This window comes from Saccopteryx leptura, chromosome 6 (genome assembly GCF_036850995.1).
Source record: "Saccopteryx leptura isolate mSacLep1 chromosome 6, mSacLep1_pri_phased_curated, whole genome shotgun sequence".
Taxonomy (NCBI): Eukaryota; Metazoa; Chordata; class Mammalia; order Chiroptera; family Emballonuridae; genus Saccopteryx; species Saccopteryx leptura.
Window position 1 is genome coordinate 136499009 of NC_089508.1, and position 6948 is coordinate 136505956.

Below are 6948 nucleotides of genomic sequence, written 5' to 3' on the forward strand. Positions count from 1 at the left end.
GCACTATTTATTGAAGAGGGTTTCTTTTCCCCATTGTGTGTTTTTGGCTCCTTTATCAAAGATGATTTGACCATATATATGTGATTTTATTTCTGGGCTCTCGATTCTGTTCCATTGGTCTGTGTGTCTATTTTTCTGCCAATATCATGCTGTTTTGATTATCATGGGTACATAAAGACACATGCATTCCCATGTTCATTCCAACATTGTTCACAGCGGCCAAGACATGGAAACAACTGAAATGCCCTTCAATAGAGGATTGGATAAAGAAGATGTGGTTTATATATACTATGGAATACTATTCAGCCATAAGAAATGATGACATAGTATCATTTATAACAACATGGATGGACATTGATAACATTATACTGAGTGAAATAAGTAAATCAGAAAAAGCTAAAAACTGTATGATTCCATACATAGGTGAAACACAAAATTGAGACTCATGGACATAGATAAGAGTGCAGTGGTTACCAGGGGGAGGGAAAAGGAGGAAAGGGAGGGGGTTGGGGGAGCAGAAGGGGAATAAAAAGAAACAAATATAAGGTGACAGAGGATGATTTGACTTTGGGCAATGGGTATATAACATAATCAACTGTCCAAATTATGTGGAGATATTTTCTCTAAATCTATGTACTCTAGTTGACCAATGTCACCCTGTTAAATTTAATTGTCTAAATAAAAATAAATTAATTAAAAAAAAGAAAGCTCCAATTTGTTCAGATAACTACTTGTTTTGTAGCCCTTTGAATAACAATTTGCCACGGTAAAAAATAAAACAATATTTGTAAATGGTAAAAAATAAAACAATTGGACAGAAGTTTCCTGTGGTGCTTTGCTTGTGTCTTGCAATTTTGTGGCTTCCAGCAGCCATTGTGATTAGAAGTAATAATGGTTTCTATTAGACCTAACTTAACATAATCCTGTATTCTCTAAAGGTAGTTCAGATATTCTTGTTCCTCCTCAAATTCTTCTGTCTTTCTCTCTGATTTCTTCTGTACAGTGTATTTAACATTCCACTTTAACTCCTTTCTATTGCAGTGCCAAACTATCATCTATACTTTGAAAATGTTCTGGACATATTGAAAAGAGTAAATTCTTCACTTCTTTTATTATTTCTCTCTTGGAATCCTGTTCTCTGGTCTTCCTTTCTTAGTCTTGCAGTCCTTCAAACTAAACCAGAATCATTTTTCTATAGACAAAACTTACAATTTCATGTCTCATCCTTCCTTCTTTAAATAGTTCAATTGTTCTCCATGTCTTTTAAGATAAAGGTCAAACATCTTTGTATGGCTAACACAACCCTTTGTAAGTTAGCTCCTGCCTGCTTCTTGATTTGTTTTCTCCTACCTGTCACCCCTGCATATCCTTTACCTGGCCATAGTCCCTTCTGCTTTAATTTATTTGCTCAAGTTGATGCTCTGGTCCCCTTCTTGTGGACATGTGGCCAGCAACTTCTCCTGACTAAAGAGTCATCACAGGCCCTGCTTATCTCAGAATGTCTTCCCTGACCTCACCTCACTTCCTGCAGTCTGGTCAAGTACCCCTGGTACATAGTCTGAAGGGCTTACAATAGAGATAAAAGACGATAAAGCATGGGAAAATACATGATACACAATGACCTGTTAATAAATGTTAATTTTCTTCAGGTGTTGAAGAATAAGTCTGAATGTTATCAAGCCAGAAACAGGGCTGCCTTTCAAAGTTACCTTAAATTTTTTTTTAATCTTTCTTGAACCTATCACTTTCCTATCACTTATTACTAACATATTAAGCATCTTATCAGTTGTATAAATTATCCAAATAAAATTTATTTTCAAAACATTCTTATAAGTTTTTTTATTCTGGGATAAACATGGCCTTATCTATCTTCTTAAAAAGGTAGGGATCTTTTTAAAAGTCTCTTCGAGCTCTAACATCATTTGACTATAAGATTTATTTTTATAAAACTCCTTAACACAGATGAAGTCAAATTTCTGGAACCCAATTATACAATTTAAAGATTATCCATGGCCTTAATTTCTTCTCCTCTCCCTCCCTCACCCCTCCACCACATACAGTTTAGTCATTTTTACCATTCAGAAACTCCTCTGGGAAGGGATGCAGAAAGGAGAGGCAATTCTAACACAATCACTTTAGTAAAATGCATAATGGGAAAGCTTGAAACTATTGACTGAAAGAGATTTCTCAGATTTGTTATCCCTCTACCTCTCTAGACTGACTAAGATAAGCTAGCAGGAAAATCACTATGTTTCCTTTAGCTTTTTTTTAGACCACAAATGTTCAATGCACATAATTCATGAGCTCCTCACCATGGCACTCTCCAATGTCTCCTTTGTCTGCCTCCTATCTGTGCCTTTTCACACTCATATCCCTGTTTTAATGAAAACAGAATGAAGGACATGGTGATTTGAAGGCTTGGAACATTTAGCTGTTTTATCCTGGCATCTTCTAGTTCCTTAAAAAAATACTAAAATTGCCTGTGAAGGTCATAAAGAGATCTAGTTGTGTCTGAAACTGACCTGGAGTTTTTCTGTAGAACTCTGTAATGTCAGCAGCTGCTTAGCTACACATATTCCACAGAAATCCTTTTATAGTCTTGACTTACAGCCAACTTCTGTTTCCAGCTTCAGTGCCAAAAGCCAATGACTGCTTAGGTTCAAGAAAACTTATTCTGTCCTAGAACTTTCTTTTAAATTTCGCTGACAGAAGCAGAGCCCTGGGTTTTTGAATTATCCCAGGGAATATCATGATACTGCTGAGAGAATTGAGCTTGGGCTCTGGTAACAAGCCTGATTCTACTGTTTTTACAACTTTGCTGCTCTGGGTCTACAATTTGTCGTAGGTGTTTCCACAACCAAGAGGCCAGCAAGGCAAACCAGCGAATCCAATTCTGGTTTGAGTTTAACCATTATTACCTTGTTTTCTTTCCTCTTATTAACTATGGCCAAGAGTGTATAGGCAAAGTTTACCAGACTTAAATTGTGGAAAAAATACATATGTAATGTGTGATAAAACCTTTTCTAAACAGTTTAGCACTTTATGTCACTTCATAATACAGCAGTCCCCAGGAATTGGTCTTGTTCCTAGTCGGTGAATTATGAAAGAAGTCAGATTCATGGCCTACCATAATGAAAACTGAGGTCCGGGCACATTGTCAGAGCAATGAACTTGATTAAGACAGCTACCCTGTTTTTGAAAAATAATAGCAACATAATATTTCTTAATTGCATTCTATGTAAATGTGTTACTTTATAAAACCTACACAATGACCCTATTAGTATTTTAGTAGTTTTATTTTCATTCTACAAATAAAAAAATGTGCATAGGACAGTTAAATAATTTTTTTAGGGTCATAGAGTTTGTAAGAGGTAGGACTGGGTATTGAACAGTAATGATCTGCCTTCAGAGTCTATGTCTTTATGAGTATTTTATACTATTTCTTCTTCTTCGATCACCTTTCTTCTAAGTTATGGTTTGTTTTCCTATTTAAGTTTGAATCAATTACTATGCCTCAGATTTATCTGGAAGCTCTAGGTGTTGGGCTGGGTGAATTTTCTCATTCATTTAACAAGTGTTTTTCAAGTATCTTACCAAAGCCTGGTACTGAGTTACACCCTCATAGCTATGGTCTTATGAAAGAAGAGTTCCTGAGCAAATTGTTATAAATGGCTGCCATAAAAATGAATTAATCAGGAACTGTGGTAGGTCGTGATGTAGTCCCAATTTGAAGACCAATTGGAAACTGAAGGCTGAGTGAGATTTAGCCTTGTGATAAACCTGGGAAAGATTGTTCTAGGTGGAGAGGAGCACATTCAAAGCCTGGAGGCCATTTACAAAATGTTAACCAAAGTTCTTAAGCTACATCTCAGGAGTCTGTGCACCTAGCAGGAGGTATAAAATCAGTTTATTTCTGCACCTGCTACCCCAGGCTACTGTCCTGCCTAGCCCACTTCTGTGAAATGTAAGGAAGTGTACAAGCCTATTTATGAGGTTCAGATGTTTCAAGGAGTTGTGTGGGTGAGGAAGAGGCAAACTGTCTCCAGACTACTGTGAATTAGCACAGGATGTTTATCAGAGAAGGTATCAAGATGCAGTCTAATATAAAAATAAAATAAAGCCATCTAACTCACTATTTAGAAAAAGAAACTCAGTCTTCCAATGGAACATGATTATGTGGTTTTTCTTTCAAATATTTTTCAAAGACTTTGTTTTCACCAATATTTAAAGCTTTGGAAAAGAAAATGCTATAAGGTAGATCAGGGTTGTCCATTTAAGAATAAACAGGAATGATTTAGATACATTTTATTTTCGAACACTTTGTGATACCTGGCTCACCAGCCTCTTGCTGTCTCAAGATTTTCTTGAGTGACAACATTATCTCTGTGATTATTTGGTTTTTAAATTAATTTTAATGAGGTGACATTAATAAATCAGGGTACATATGTTCAGAGAAAACATCTCCAGGATATTTTGACATTTAATCATGTTGCATACCCATTACCCAGAGTCAAATTGTCTTCCATCACCTTCTATCTGGTTTTCTTTGTACCCCTTCCCTCCCCCTCTCCCTTCCTCCCCTCTCCCCCCTAACCATCACACTCTTGTCCATGTCTCTTAGTCTCACTTTTATGTCCTACCTATGTATAGAATCATGCAGTTCTTAGTTTTTTCTGATTTACTTATTTTACCCCATATAATATTACCAAGGTCCATCCATGTTGCTGTAAATGGCATGATGTCATCATTTCTTATGGCTGAGTAGTATTCCATCTATTATCTTCTTTATCCAGTCATCTGTTGAAAGGATTCTTGGTTGTTTTTATGTCTTGGCCACTGTGAACAATGCTGCAATGAACATGGGGCTGCATGTGTCTTTATGTACCAATGTTTTTGAGTTTTGGGGGTATATACCCAATAGAGGGTTTGCTGGGTGATATGGTAGTTCCACTTTTAGTTTTTTGAGGAACCACCATACTTTCTTCCATAATGATTTTATTACTTTACATTCCCACCAACAGTGGATGAGGGTTCCTTTTTCTCCACAGCCTCTCCAACACTTGCTATTACATGTCTTGTTCATAATAGCTAATCTAACAGGCGTGAGGTGGAATCTCATTGTAGTTTTGATTTGCATTTCTCTAATAACTAACGAAGATGAGCATTTTTTCATATATCTGTTGGCCACTTGTACTTCTTTCTGGGACAAGTGTCTGTTCATGTCCTCTTCCCATTTTTTTATTGGATTATTTGTTTTTTGTTGAGTTTTATGAGTTCTTTGTATATTTTGGATATTAGGCCCTTATCTGAGCTGTTGTTTGAAAATATCATCTCCCATTTAGTTGGCTGTCTGTTTGTTTTGTTGTCAGTTTTTGTTGCTGTGAAAAAGCTTCTTAGTCTGATGTGGTCCCATTAATTTATCTTTGCCTTCACTTCCCTTGCCTTTGGAGTCAAATTTATAAAATGTTCGTTATAAACAAGGTCCATAAGTTTAGTACCTATCTTTCCTTCTATGTACTTTATTGTTTCAGGTCTTATATTTAGGTCTTTGATCCATTTTGAATTAATTTTAATACAAGGGGACAAACTGTAGTTGAATTTCATTCTTTTGCATGTGGTTTTTCAGGTTTCCCAGCACCATTTGTTGAAGAGGATTTCTTTTCTCCATTGTGTATTTTTGGCCCCTTTATCAAAAATTATTTGACCGTATATATGTGGGTTTTATTTTTGGACTTTCTATTCTATCCCATTGGTCTGAGTGTCTATTTTTCTGCCGGTATCGTGCTGTTTTGATTGTTATGGCGCTATAATATAATTTGAAGTCAGGTATTGTAATGCCTCCAGCTTTGTTCTTTTTCCTTAGGATTGCTTTGGCTATTTGGGTTTTTTTTTTTTTTTTTTTTTTTTTTTCATTTTTCTGAAGCTGGAAATGGGGAGAGACAGTCAGACAGACTCCCGCATGCGCCCAACCGGGATCCACCGGGCACGCCCACCAGGGGCGACGCTCTGCCCACCAGGGGGCGATGCTCTGCCCATCCTGGGCATTGCCATGTTGCGACCAGAGCCACTCTAGCACCTGAGGCAGAGGCCACAGAGCCATCCCCAGCGCCCGGGCCATCTTTGCTCCAATGGAGCCTTGGCTGCGGGAGGGGAAGAGAGAGACAGAGAGGAAAGCGTGGCGGAGGGGTGGAGAAGCAAATGGGCGCTTCTCCTGTGTGCCCTGGCCGGGAATCGAACCCGGGTCCTCCGCACACTAGGCCGACGCTCTACCACTGAGCCAACCGGCCAGGGCCTATTTGGGTTTTTTTTTATAGTTCCAAATAAATCTGATGATGTTTTGTTTTATTTCTTTAAAAAATGTCATTGGAATTTTGATAGGAATTGCATTGAATTTGTATATTGCTTTGGGTAATATGGTCATTTTGATTATATTTATTCTTCCTATCCAAGAACAAGGAATGTTTTTTCATTTCATTGCATCTTTTCAATTTCCCTTAATAATGCTTTGTAGTTTTTATTATATAAGTCCTTTACATTCTTGTTATGTTTATTCTTAGGTATTTTTTGATGTTGTTGCAATCATGAAGGGGATTATTTATTTGAGTTTGTTTTCTGATGTTTCATTGTTGGCATATAGGAAGGCAATGGACTTTTGTATATTAATTTTGTATCCTGTGACCTTACTATATTGGTTTATTGTTTCTAGTAATCTTTTTGTGGAATCTTTGGGGTTTTTGATGCATAGGATCATATCATCTGCAAAAAGTGATACCTTTACTTCTTCTTTTCCGATATGAAAGCCTTTTAATTCTTTATCTTGTCTTATTGCTCTGGCTAGAACTTCTAGCACCACATTAAATAAGAGTGGACAACCCTGTCTTTTTCCTGATTTAAGGGGAAAAGTCCTCAGTTTTATGGCATTTAATATGATGTTAGCTGATGGTTTAT

The 6948-nt window shown here is 36.9% G+C and overlaps 1 non-coding gene across 1 annotated transcript; it reads right to left on the reverse strand.

The window, feature by feature from the left end:
- Nucleotides 1-6216: 6216 nt before the first annotated feature.
- Nucleotides 6217-6292, reverse strand: TRNAT-AGU (transfer RNA threonine (anticodon AGU)). The gene has a single exon. It is a non-coding gene; the product is annotated as a tRNA-Thr (tRNA).
- Nucleotides 6293-6948: the final 656 nt, after the last annotated feature.